Here is a 14,813-nt window from a genome sequence, read left to right on the forward strand (position 1 = left end):
ATAATTTTTTAGTGTATTTCTTTTTCCAGTTCTTAAATTTTATTAGTGTATCATATACTGTATTTGTAGACAACCATGAAAATGATCCAATATCACAAGTGTTTTATGTCCATTTTGTATATTAGGTAGATTTTTAACATGAGAAAACATTTAGCTAAATTTTTGTGCATTTTTATCAGAAAAGCAGTCATTCTACATTGAGTATTGTGAAAGTCATCTAGATCTAACAAGAGCTACTGGTAAACTTAATACGTTTTAATTTAAATTATTCTTGAAAAGCATATTGCCTCCCCATACCTGCCATGCTTATTCTTTGTGCTTGTTGTTCCTCTACCTGAATGCCCTTTCTCTTCCCAAGTCCTTCTTTCTCTTTAATTGTTCAAAGTATATCTGTTCTTAAAGAACTATCCAAATCTCTCTTTTTGTAGGAAGCTTTTCTAGACTATTTGAAGATTCACTATTATGTTTGTTCCCTGTTCTTCTTTGCTTCATAATTTACATTGTAAATTCTACTATTTTATTCTATGCTTTCAGACAGGCATTATACATATACAGATTAGCCAGCAAAACAATGCCCCAGTGATTTTAGGATTTCAAAACGTCTCCTTCTTTGCAAGTGGTTGCCTATGGTGTCTGAAGTTCCATCAGGAACAATTATTCCATTGGTGTAAACAGTGTTTTCTCTGGTTGGTTCAGCTGAACCTCATATATACTGCTAGAAAGTGTAGCATATTAAACGTTCCACTGTATTAATTCATTTCCTCTATCACAATGAGAAAGACGGAGAGTTTTGATCAGCATTGTTATTTGGTAGTCTGAAGATTATTATGCATAGTGAAGAGAGAGAAAATAATTTGAGGAAATTGGGAAATAGTACCAAAAGGAAATTTAAAGATATTAATGATGAGCTTTATCAATTTCAAAATTTCCTAATGCCAAGCCTATCTAACTTTTATGTATAGTTCCACAATGTGTTGTTTTTTTTTTTTTTCTTTTCTCTGTATAAACTGGAACACTCCTTATGGAAAGAAATATATCCAAAGATTATACCTAGTATAGTATCTCATATAGTTTTTTTTTTAATTTTAACATCTTTATTGGAGTATAATTGCTTAACAATGTTGTGTTAGTTTCTGCTGTATAACAAAGTGAATCAGCTATACGTATACATATATCCCCATATCCCCTCTCTCGTGTCTCCCTCCCACCCTCCCTATCCCACCCCTCTAGGTGGTCACAAAGCACCGAGCTGATCGCCCTGTGCTACGCGGCTGCTTCCCACTAGCTATCTATTTTACATTTGGTAGCGTATATATGTCAGTGCTACTCTCTCACTTTGTCCCAGCTTACCCTTCTCCCGCCCTGTGTCCTCAAGTCCATTCTCTACGTCTGCATCTTTATTCCTGTCCTGCCCCTAGGTTCTTCAGAACCATTTTTTTTTTGATTCCATATACATGTGTTAATATATGGTTTTTGTTTTTCTCTTTCTAACTTACTTCACTCTGTATGACAGACTCTAGGTCCATCCACCTCACTACAAATAAGTCAATTTCGTTTCTTTCTATGGCTGAGTAATATTCCATTGTATACATGTGCCACATCTTCTTTATCCATTCATCTGTCAATGGACACTTAACTTGCTTCCATGTCCTGGCTATTGTAAATAGAGCTGCAATGAACGTTGTGGTACATGACTCTTTTTGAATTATGGTTTTCTCAGGGTATATGCCCAATAGTGGGATTACTGGGTCATATGGTAGTTCTGTTTTTAGTTTTTTAAGGAAACTCCACACTGTTCTCCATAGTGGCTGTATCAATTTACATTCCCACCAACAGTGCAAGAGTGTTCCCTTTCCTCCACACCCTCTCCAGCATTTACTGTTTGTAGACTTTTTGATGATGGCTATTCTGACCTGTGTGAGGTGATACCTCATTGTAGTTTTGATTTGCATTTCTCTAATGATTAATGATGTTGAGCATCCTTTCATGTGTTTGTCAGCAATCTGTATATCTTCTTTGGAGAAATGTCTATTTAGGTCTTCCATCAATTTTTGGATTGGGTTGCTTGTTTTTTCATACTGAGCTGCATGAGCTGCTTGTATATTTTGGAGATTAATCCTGTCAGTTGCTTCGTTTGCAAATATTTTCTCCCATTCTGAGGGCTGTCTTTTCGTCTTGTTTATGGTTTCCTTTGCTGTGCAAAAGCTTTTAACTTTCATTAGGTCCCATTTGTTTATTTTTGTTTTTATTACCATTTCTGTAGGAAGTGGGTCAAAACGGATCTTGCTGTGATTTATGTCATACAGTGTTCTCTGTTTTCCTCTCAGAGTTTTATAGTGTTTGGCCTTACATTTAGGTCTTTAATCCATTTTGAGTTTTTTTGTGTGTACGGTGTTAGGAAGTGTTCTAATTTCATTCTTTTACATGTAGCTGTCCAGTTTTCCCAGCACCACTTATTGCAGAGGCTGTCTTTCCTCCATTGTATATTCTTTCCTCCTTTATCAAAGATAAGGTGACCATATGTGTGTGAGTTTATCTCTGGGCTTTCTATCCTGTTCCATTGATCTATATTTCTGTTTTTGTGCCAGTACCATACTCTCTTGATTACTGTAGCTTTGTAGTATAGTCTGAAGTCAGGGAGCCTGATTCCTCCAGCTCCATTTTTCTTTCTCAAAATTGCTTGGCTATTCAGGGTCTTTGGTGTTTCCATACAAATTGTGAATTTTTTGTTCTGCTTCTGTGAAAAATGCCATTGGTAGTTTGATAGGGATTGCACTGAATCTGTAGATTGCTTTGGGTAGTATAGTCATTTTCACAATGTTGATTCTTCCAATCAAAGAACATGGTATATCTCTCCATCTGTTTCTATCATCTTTAATTTCTTTCATCAGTGTCTTATAGTTTTCTGCATACAGGTCTTTCGTCTCCTTGGGTAGGTTTATTCCTAGGTATTTTATTCTTTTTGTTTCAATGGTAAATGGGAGTGTTTCCTTAATTTCTCTTTCAGAGTTTTCATCATTAGTGTATAGAAATGCAAGAGATTTCTGTGCATTAAGTTTTTTATCTTGCTACTTTACCACATTCACTGATTAGCTCTAGTAGTTTTGATAGCATCTTTAGGATTCTCTACGTATAGTATCATGTCATCTGCAAAGAATGACAGTTTTACCTCTTTTTATTTTATTTTAAAATAGACGATACTGGATATCAAAACATAATTTAAAATGTCAATATATGTAATGTGCTGGGATTTATAAACTTTGTAACTATGTAAACTTATGATGTAATTTTCTATGCTAACAGCGATATGATAAAGGAACTTTTTTTCAAGATTCTTTAGGGTTTGCCAGAAAAACAGATGGTAGGTCCTCATATAAAGTATTCTGTGACAGACACCACAAATTATTTGTCACTTTGCATTCTTCACTTCATTCATGATATAATTCCTGATTTTATGAAGAATCATTCACCCAGCTGGAGATTCTACTTGTCCCTTTTCATGCTTCTAGCTGTGACCATGAAACCAACAGAATATGTGACAAAGTGATGTGTGCAACTTGTGCATGGTCACCCTAAAGGAAATTGCTTTCTTGTCACTCATCTTCACCCTTTCACACTCTTTGGGCTATGGCAAAGGCTGAACAGTCATCTTGGACTCCAAAATGGAAACCACATATGAGGGAGGATGGGGGCATCAGCCAACAAGTGCCAGAAAGCTCAACTCTGATTTGAAACATGAGTGAAATAAATAGCTCTTATTTAAGTCACCATTTGGAGCATTTCTTATTTACAAAATCAAATTCTGTATTCTAAATAATGTACATGGCTAAGTAGAAAAATAAATAGAAAAACAAATGGCTATATTATTTCAGAAGATGTAAAAAATGTCAAAATAGTGTAGTGAATGAATACTGAATTGTAAGGGAACATGAACCTCTATCCCAGTCCTAGCTTTGACATGATATTGCTGTTTTCCTTTAGACAAGTAATATTATTACTTCTCTAACTACTTCCTAAATAAAGGGAATGGATTATATATCTTGAAGGCCTTATTACTTAAATTACCATGTTTTTCTTTTTTTGCAGAGAAGATCAGGGGAGGTTTGAAGAGAAGTTGTTATTTAAATTGCGCCTTGAAAGATAATTTAATGGATGTCTCTGTGAGATATGAACCATAGAATAAAAGTGCAAATCTCCTGGTGTCCTCTAATAACCTACATAGGGTAAAATAAATTGAGTTCATAGGACAATAATATTCTTATTACAGAAATATGTTTATTGAATACAGCAGCTCAGATGTAAATGCAATGGTTGCTTAACACATTACTAACAATATCTAACCCTTTCTTATATTTATGATCTTATAATTCCAATTCTTAGCAGTCTCCAATATATGAGACAAATAGTACAAGGCACTGGAACTGATCATGGCAGTGACCAAGGTGGCTAAACACATTTCATTCTATTAGAAACAATTAAGATCTTGGCAGTTGAATATGAGGAAATCAGGAACAAGATTGCTAGAAGATGAGAGGAATGATTTGCAAGCTCATTTAAACACAGATAAAATGTTGGTAGGGTTTATAATGAAAGTACGTAAGCCCTTTTAATTTTTAAATGATTTAAATTATGTAAAACTATAAATTATTAAGCAAATTGATATCTGAAATCATTCACAATTTGTGTCAACAACCCAATTAAAAAAAAAAAGAAAGCAAGTTTCACAAAAATGTTATAACAACCTATAATGTACATGATTTTTTGTTAGGCATTTTAACGTGTTTTTATTTAAACATCAAAACAACACTTGTCAGAATATTTTTCTGTGTGATTAGAGATGATTAAGCTGAAAATCAGAGAGTCAAATAAGTCCTCTACAATTTCAAAGCTAGTAAGTTCTAGTGACAAGTTTTGTACCCAGGCCTTCTGGATTCTAAAGTTCATGCTTTTCAAACTACAGCAAATTCTTTTGCCCAGAATTACAACCATATACCATCAAGATACAGACTTTTCCATCTTCTTCAAAAGATTCTTCATAGTCCTTTGAAGTTCATAATTCCCTTCTCACTCCAGCAGCAAGAAATATTGATCTGTTTCTATCACTATATATTAGTTTTTTTTATATAAATGGAATCTTACAATATGTACTTCTGTGTTTCTGTGTCTTCTTTCAGTCGGCATAATGATTTTGAGATTCATCCATGTTGTTGTATCATAGCTGTTTCCTTTTTATTGCTGACGAGTATTCAGTTGCATGAATTTATCATTTTTTATTTGTCCATTGAATTGTTGATAGACATTCGGATTGTTTTCCGTTTTATCTTTATGAATAAAGCTTCTGTACACATTTTTTTGTACAACTATTTGTGTAGATATATGTTTTTATTTCTCTTGGGGAAATATCTAGAAAGGGAAATGGCTGGGTCCTATGGTAGGTACAAGTTTATCTTTTTTAGAAACTGACAAAGGGTTTTCCAAAGTAGTTGTACCATTTTACATTTTCACCAGCACTGTATTAGAGTCCAGCTCCACTACATCTCATCAACACTTGCCATGGTCACTCTCGTTAATGTAAGCCATTCTAAGAGATGTGAGTAGTATGTAATTGTAGCTTTAATTTTTAACTCCATGAAAGTTAAATGAGGTTGAGCATATTTTTTGTGTAAGTACTGGCCATATTATATGTCTTTTGATCAAATATTCTACTATTTTAAGTATTTATCTTATATCATTTGTCAGGTATATATATTGTAAATATGTTCTACCAATCTGAGACTTACCTTGTTGATTTCTTAATGGTGACTACCAAAGAGAAAACATTTCTAATTTGGATAAATTTGAATTTTGTTATTTTTTTTGTTCTTTTATGTTTCATGTTTTTGTTGTGTTCTATGAAATCTTTGCCTATCCAAATATGTAAAGATTTTCCTTTATGCCTTCTTCTAAGAGTTTTCACCTTTTTTTATTTTATATTTAATTCTCTGATACATTTCAAATTAACTTTTTTGTATATGGTTGCATTAATTTTCTATTGCTCTCATAATAAAATATCACATACGCTGTGGCTTGAACAATACAAATTCATTATCTTAAAGTTCTGGATGTCAGAAATCTGACATGGATCTCACTGGGTAGAAACCAAGGTTTTGGAGGACTGCATTCTTTTTTGGAGGCTCTAGGGGAGAATCTATTTCCTGACTCACCTCAGTTGTTGGCAAAATTCAGTTTCTTGCAGTTACAGGATGGAAGTCCCTGTTTCCTTGCTGGTTGTCATCTGAGGACCACCCACGACTTCTAGAGGATGTCCACATTCCTTGGCTTGTGGCCCTTTATCCCCAACTTTCAATGCCAGCAATAGCTAGTAAAGGCCCTTTCATGTGACACCTTTTTCTGACTCAGGCAGGAAAAATTCTTCACTTTTGAAGATTCATGTGATTAGCCTGAGCCACTTGGATAATTCAGAATTATTTTCTCATTTCAAAATCCTTAACCTAGATCACACCTATAAAGTCTCTTTTGCCATAGGTAACATATTGACAGGTACAGGGGATTAGTATTTGGACATCTTTGGGAGACCATAATTCTGCCTACAACAATGAGCAATAATATGTTTTTTTCTATAATATATTTTTTTAAACATTATATGTTTAAAAAAAATTTCTTTCCCCATGGAATTGCCTTAGCAACTTTGTCAAGAATCACTTGACCACATGTTTGCATTTATTTCTGAAATATTCATTTTGCTTTGTTTATCTACATGTTTATTCTTTCATCAACACTACACTGTATTGATTACTATATATTTACAGTAGGTCTTAAAATTAGGTAAAATAAATATTTCAATTTTTTTTTTTGTTTTTTGAAAATTGATTTGGCTATTCTAATTTACACACACGTTTTTCACATTATTTCTTAGGTTTCTGACAACTTGTCTCAGTACTGTTCTGTAATTTTTAGTATAAAGGTCCTAAAAACTTTATCAAATTTATTCTTAATTATTTTATGTTTTTTGATAATATTGCAAAATATTTTAAAATTATGTTTTCTCACTAAAAATAGAATTACCATATGATCCAGCAATCCCACTCCTGGGCATATTTCCAGACAAAGCTATAATTCAAAAAGATACATGCACCCCTATGTTCACAGCAGCACTAGTCACAATAGCCAAGACATGGAAACAACTTAAATGTCCATCGACAGATGAATGGATAAAGAAGATGTGGTACATGTATACAATGGAATACTACTCTGCCATAAAAAAGAACAAAATAATGTCATTTGCAGCAACATGGATGCAACTAGAGATTATCATACTAAGTAAAGTAAGTCAGAGAGAGAAAGACAAATACCATATGATATCACTAATATGTGGACTCTAAAATATGACACAAATGAACCTATCTACGAAACAGAAACAGAATCACAGACATAGACAACAGACTGGTGGTTGCCAAGGGGGAGGGGGGAAGGGAGAGGGATGGACTGGGAATTTGGGGTTGGTAGATGCAAACTATTATATTTAGAATGGATAAACAACAAGGTCCTACTGTATAGCACAGGGAACTATGTTTAATATCCTATGATAAACCATAATGAAAAAGAACAGTAAAAAAAGAAAGTATATATATGTATAACTGAATCACTTTGCTGTACAGCGGAAATTAACACAATATTGTTAATCACCTATATGTCAATAAAAAAATAAAAGTATGTTTTCTAATGGTTTGCTGATAGTATATAAAAACACAATTGATATATTTTATATTAACTTTGTATCCTTTGACTTGCTAAATTCATATATTAGTTCTAGTTCTAGTTTTGTACATTCCTAAGGATATTCTATGCAATCATGCCAATAATTATAAAGACAGTGTTGATTATTCTTTTTTGATTTTAATCCTTTTCTTTCTTTATTACAATGACTAGGGTCTCTACTACAATGTTGAATAGAAGTAGTGAGAGTAGATATCCTTGTCTTATTCCTAATCAAAGGGGGAAGTGTTCAATATTTCACCATTAAATAAGATGCTAACTGTTAAGTTTTTACAGCTGCTCTTTTTCAGGTTAAAGTTGTTTCTTTAAAATCCTAATTTGCTGAGAGTTTTTCTCACAAATGTGTGTTGAATTTTTAAGTTGTTGTTGTTTTTCACCTAATGTGGCAATCACAAGGTTTTAGTGTTAGTCCAGGTTTTCTGAGAAGCAAATGATAAGATAGGATCAAGTATGCAAAGACTTTATTAGGAGACCCAACAGTGAGAGAAAATTTAGAGAGGGCTTTGATCTAGGGAGCCATCAGGCAACACATGACTGACACTGTGTGCAGAAGAGATGGATAGAAGATTGAATAGAAGTATCTTAGAATGCAGTGGAGTTTACAGAAAGTTGAGTTAGGCCATCAGGGAATTCTCAGAACAAAATTTCCCATTAGAAGAGTCCCATATCTCCTATAAACAAGCCTGCTTAGTATTCCCCTACCATGACCAGTCGCTGTCTGGGAGCAAATGAGCAATGGATTTCAGGGTGCATAAGCTGGGGCCCATGGTCAACTCTGCTCCCTGAAGATGGAAGAATTCAAGGCACATCTTAAAAGTGACACAGTACAGTCTTGGCTCTGCACAGATCTACTTTTTTTCTTTTAAATAAACTTAATTTTTAGAATAGTTTTATATTTACAGAAAAATTAAGAAGATAGGGTACCATAGAAAGAGTTCCCATATACCCCACACTTAGTTTCCTCTACTGTTAACATCGTACATTAGTATGGTACATTGGTTACAATTAATAGACCAGTATTGATACATTAGTATTACAGAAAGTCCGTATTTTATTTAGATTTCCTTAGTTTTCACCTAATGTCCTTTTCTGTTCCAGGATCCCATATAGGATAGCATATTATATTTACTCATTTTGTCTTATCCACCTCTTCTCATATCTGTTTTTCAAAACTAAATCAGAGAAGCTCCTCCATGGTTCCTATGGTAAATTACTCTCCCCTGCCTCCATTCTTGGCTTTCTGGGCCCATGCACAACTAAAAGTTTAATATTTAAGGCATTCTTCCTGATGCTGGCCTTTATAAGGTCAGAAAATAATAGGAAAGAATAATATTCTAACACTCAAAAATCCATAGCACCAGTGTAGGTGCTGCATACATACTTCACCAAGTTTGTATAAGGATCCAGTGAGGTGATATGTATGAAGCCTTCCAAAGCCCCTGTCTCTTGTGTTTTCATTGGTGATAGAAGCGGGGATGCTCCCTCGCTGTCCTGGTCTTCCAATTTTCTTTTACAACTATGAGTGGCTTTGTACTCAAGTTTAGCCAATATGATATAAGAGAAAGATATTAGGTAAGGTAACCAGGAAAGTTTATATAATGCACAACTAACCTAGCATCTCATTTCGCCCTTTATCCTTTGACCTACTCCATGATTCCTATGTAGATTATCAAAAAATGATTTTGATTAACAGAAGTGCAGCAGTTATCATCCTGTGATGGAAGCCAAAAGCTAAATTGGAATAAGAAGACAGAAGGAACAATATCCCCTTTGAAACTTTTTTGCAGTTTACACAAGCCCCAAACAGCCTATCTCCAGAATTTTTGTGTTGAACAATTTTCTTATTTATGTCAGTACTAGTCAATTATTTGCTTGTTGCCATTAAATACAATCCCAGTTGATACTGTAGGTCAAATATTTAACACACAGCCTGGTACAGGTACTCTGATTATTTTTTAATAGATATTATTATGAACATATATACCAGTTCAGAAAATTAAAACTACCAAACAAAATATAAATACCTAGAATATGTTAAAATTTAGTTTTCCTTAATGACACATATTTATGTTAAATATTTTTGTACAAAATGAATGAAGTGGGTCCTTAGCTCTTTCCCAATACACATCACCAAAAGAGAAAAGCTGCTATACAGGAGAATAGGAGCTCACAGGCCAGAATACAAAATAACTGAAGAATAGAAAAATTTCAAAAGAAAAACAGAAACTGAACAGTATATATCATCTGAAGAATTATTGAAGCAGTGAACTAATTAAAATAAGCATGATAAGTATATTTAACCAAGAAAAGGAAACTATTACCATGTTGGATGCTAATGAGATAAATAACACAACAGAACGGAAAACTATGGAATGTAAATAGCTGAAAATGAATTTGTGAGCTGAATGATCATATGGGGTAAATTTCACAGATGTTGGGAGAAAGTAAAGAGATATAGAAAACAAAATAAAAATTAATAAAGAGAAAAGAAGTATGAATATCCAAATAATATGGATATAATAAAGAGAACAATAAAAAGAGAAAGAAGGAAAGAGTAAAAGTTTCCCAGATTCAGATACATTTGCAAGACCTCAGAGTAAATGGTTCATTGAGTCTCTGTGATGTGAGAGAAGGAAATTGATTCTGGAACTTAAAATGCACTAAGCAAGCAGATGTCAAATGTTCTTAGGCAAAACTCTACAAGAGAGAAAGCTATCTCCTCAACATGCCTCACACTCCCTTTGGGAATTTCCTTCTCCTGCTGCATCTATACATATCTACACATATCATTCTCTTTCTAAAGCCAGCCCTAACTTGACACAGTATTTTTTAAAATAATGTTCTCAAAGTGTAATCCTAAAAAATCTTGATTTGTTAAAAAATGCAGATCCTGATCTCCATAAGAGACCTTATAATAAATCTTAATCCCATTCTGTATGAGCTGAATTCATTTTTAAAAAACATCTCAGTTGATATTATATAGACTACATTGAGACTCTGCTCTAAGCAGTCAGGGCTTGTGACTGTGAAATTTCCTCAATTCCATGAAGATTCCAAGGCACAAAGGAACAAAATGCACCCAACTTTAAAAGTTAATTAGAAGAACTTAAAGAGTCACCATATTACTATTAAAGAACAAAAGCTAATACTGTCTACTGAAGAATAAAACTAACAATCATGAAAGGTTAAACATATTTAACATACTGTCAGAGTACCTGAATTTACACTTGTTCAACTGAAGATAAACTTAATTGAGCAGTTAATGATAAGTTTACTCTATCCCCAACAGCAAAGGAATCTTGCCCTCAGCAAGAATAAAGTGGTCCCGTACAGAATCCATGTATAAAATGAATCTCTATCTCAAAATAAAATCTATCCTCCTAGAAGATGACTGAGTAAATAAGTACTCAGAGAAGCAGGAACTACATTCCTGGACTTTCTATGGAAGAGAGCTGAAAGTGGGATATTCTTGGGTACATTTTATCTTAATTGGTAGAGAGAAAGAAGCTGCCTCAGATTTACAAAGATCAGAAATTTCAACTTTTAATGAATTTTCTGTTAACTTTGAATTTTGTTTATAATAAATCCATTATAAGTTGTGATTTTATGTCAACTGACCACTTGTTCTGACTACCTCTTTTCAATTTGACAAGCTGTCTTCTCCACCACCTTCTACTCATAAAATCTGTCCTGAATCTTACTAAACTTCTGGGTGAAAATAAGCAACTTGTAAAACAAAATAATACAACAGACACTATGAGTTAGTCAAATAAAACTCAAATATGTGGTATATGCCCACCTGTGTGTGTGGAATACTATTATAATGTATCAACTTTGCCAGGATGAACTACATTTCCCAGAATTCACTTTCTTTTATGTTTCTGGTAAGGGGAGGCCGCAAGGAGGATTCTTGGGAGATTTGGAAGCAGCAGCCATTTCTTACCAAAAGTGCACATTGTTGCTGCCCAGCTGATTCACCTCACTGGTGTGAAGCAGCAGCTGAGCCTGCAATTGCTCTCCCTCCTCAGGATCACCCATCAGCTGCTCGCACTGCTGGACCAGGTGTGTGTGTTTATCTCTGTGACAAAGGGCCCCAGCATATGCAGGATACACATGCCACTAAGACCAGGAGCAATAAGACCAGACTCAGGCCCCCAGTGGTGCTGCACCCAGCTCAAGCTTATAGGTTCCAGCCTGCCCTTGATCTTTCCCACCTTGCATCTATCTTCCTTTCCTGACTGCCTGTCCTGTGGATTCTGAGCTCTGGCGTCAGATCTGGAAACAACAGTCTTATGGGGACTGCTTAATTAATTCCTACAATTATATACGACCAATTCCCTGTAACAAATGCATTTAATATATATGTATGCTTTTATCTCCTACTGGTTCTGCTTTTCTGATTGAGGCCTAAGTGATAAAATGTATGTGTTGTATGTCCTCATAATGGTCTTATGAAATAACTTTCTGTATTATCCCCATTTTGGAGATGAGGAAATGGAATTGGTGGTTAAAAACTTGCCCAAGGTCACATGGCAAGCAAGTAATATAATCAGGATCAGAACCAGTCAGATAAGCCTTATTAAAAAAAAAAAAAAAGGAAGAAAGAATTGATATAACTGATGTTTGGCACAGTAACCATATAAGTATATAAAGCTGCTGATACATAGTAGGTACTCTCAAGATGTCATTTTTCTTGTCTGGGTGCTTTAACACGCCAAACATCCCAGCTGACAATGAAAGAATACTTATGAACTGTAGAGCGCATGCATCTGCTGAACTTGCACAGAATGAACTGGAAACACAGGCAATGTTTTGTTTTTCTTATCATTGTACTGTTCTCTCAAGGTGAACCAGAAATGATTACTCACCTACTTACATTTGGCTTTATTTATGAAATCTCACACAATCAATAATTGATTGCTCTCTGGAAGAAGCAACACACAGGCACTGAACATGGCATGTTCCTTCCTTCCAGAAAAGAAGAGGACATGTGCTTGATTTTTTTTGGAGATAACGGGGTGGGACTGGGAGTGGGGGAGGGGAGTTGACACTGACTATGGAGACCACCCGATTTTAAGCGGCAGGACAGCAGTGACTTTCTGGGCGTTTTTGGTTTTTTCCCCAAAGACAAAATTTTCATTTCTGGCTAACATATGAAATAATTTTCAATGGAACAAAATGACATTCATTAACTAGGAGTGACAGTACTATTTTTTGTTCGTTCTGCTTTTCTTTTTCATTTTTTTTTCAAATTAGAATTTAACTTCAGCCAGAGTTGCCTGGAAACACTGGATATGAAGAATATGGAATTTTTAATATGGTCATTTGACTCCAGTTGTTTTCATGTTCCACCATGTTAATTTTTTTTCTTTGGCCAATTTTGAGCATTTTTCACTCATTTCTTTTTTCTTTCTTATTTCATTGTTAGAGAAGCTCCTAAAATAAGGGAGAAATGGGTATTTTCCCCTGATGAGGGCAAGTGAGTAGTGTCATACTTAGCATGAGTACAAAAGGAAAGCTGAGAGATTACACAGAATGCAAGGAATATAATCTAAATTTCTAATAACAATAGGCAATACCAAAAGGTTTCAGACACTGGGACAGTTAAGTTAAATAGGGTTCTATGATCTCTGTCCAGGGAACCTCTGCCAGGGGCAAGATACTGCTGGTCATGCTATATTTTCCCAGAAATTTCTCCCCATGTGCTAATGACAGAGAGTCCCAGGGAAGAGGGTTTAGACAAAGAAGGAAAAGGATGGCAGTGGGGGATAGTGAAAAGGGCAGATTTTTGGAGCCTTAGCCTCTGTGCAGGCCCTTTATTTTTGTGTCAGACTGCTAGCCATAGTGAGACCTAAACCCAACACTGAAGTTAACTATAGAGCAAGACCAGGACAATGGACCCTTATAAGATACTGTATCTCCAGGGCCTGGCACATGGAAGGAATAATTATTTATTTAATGAATAAATTCATTAGTTGATCAAAGGAACAAGAAGAGAGTTTATCTTATTTTGTTTATTTTGTTGCTTCTTTGTTTTATAAAGGGTTGACCTACATTTAACTTTGCATGTGACTTCATTTTTTTCAAGTTAAATGCCTGGTTTCACATTTTCATGATAATCCTAAAAAGAGACATCTTAAAATTTGTTTACATCTGGTGATAACCACTGTGGTTAACACTAAGCAGTGGCAAAAGTCCAAACAGCTACATCAAAATGATGTGTAAAGGTGGAACAAAATGTGGTCTATTTTAGTACTAGTGATGGTATACTCTAACCTTATAAAGGGAAAAAAGAACATCACTGCATTAACAAATATGCTGGATTTCACATTAAACTATTTAATAGTGCAACAATAATGTGGGTGGAAAGAATAGTGATTTCTTTCCAATGATTTTGGGAGGTGAAGGTGGTCTTAAATATACACTATTTTCCATTTTGTGCCTTGTGAGCTTTGGATATTTTGACTGTAATCTTTCCAAGTTAACTTTTGTCCCCAGATTTGTGTCGGCAAGTCTGTGACAATGATGCCGTAATGACGATATATCTCAGAATAGCACTGCCTAAACGCCACCTGTAAAAACAGCAGGAAAGCAATATAGCGAGGAACAGAACAGCAGGTAAGATGATGTCTGTGTAAGTGCCAGCTACGTATTTGTTAAAGCTAATGAAGTGTAAAAGGAAACGCAACTTATCCTCATCTTGTCCAGAATTTGGAGGCATTCTGAGGAGTAAATCCCAAAAGAGAAGGATGGAAAATTGCCTAGATTGAGTAAAATCAATGGCCAACAGGAAAGAATGACATTTATTTCTTGAGTCTACAATAACCAGATGTCAAGTTAGTAAAAGAGAATGTGTTGGTTTATAGGTCCTCGGAAATGTCAATTGCCATATGTGATAAGGGGGCAGTTTATTCTTTTAATTTTTATTTTAGCGCCCACCAATTCTGAAGAGAGATCTAGATGAATGTGTAAAGTTTCTCTTTGAAGCTGAGTAGTGAGGAATGCATCTTGATGAGTCCCATTTTCAGGCATTAAAG

At 34.7% G+C, this 14,813-nt stretch overlaps 1 long non-coding RNA gene across 1 annotated transcript in view; it reads right to left on the reverse strand.

Annotated features, from left to right (window-relative positions):
* Positions 1-974: 974 nt before the first annotated feature.
* Positions 975-14,813, reverse strand: part of LOC309622612 — a 29,246-nt gene continuing 15,407 nt past the window's right edge. Inside the window, exon 2 of the long non-coding RNA XR_014241028.1 lies at positions 975-14,348. This is a non-coding gene — a long non-coding RNA (uncharacterized lncRNA). The remainder of the gene's footprint in view (positions 14,349-14,813) is intronic.

This window comes from Balaenoptera borealis (genome assembly GCF_965194805.1).
Source record: "Balaenoptera borealis genome assembly, chromosome: 2".
NCBI lineage: Eukaryota > Metazoa > Chordata > Mammalia > Artiodactyla > Balaenopteridae > Balaenoptera > Balaenoptera borealis.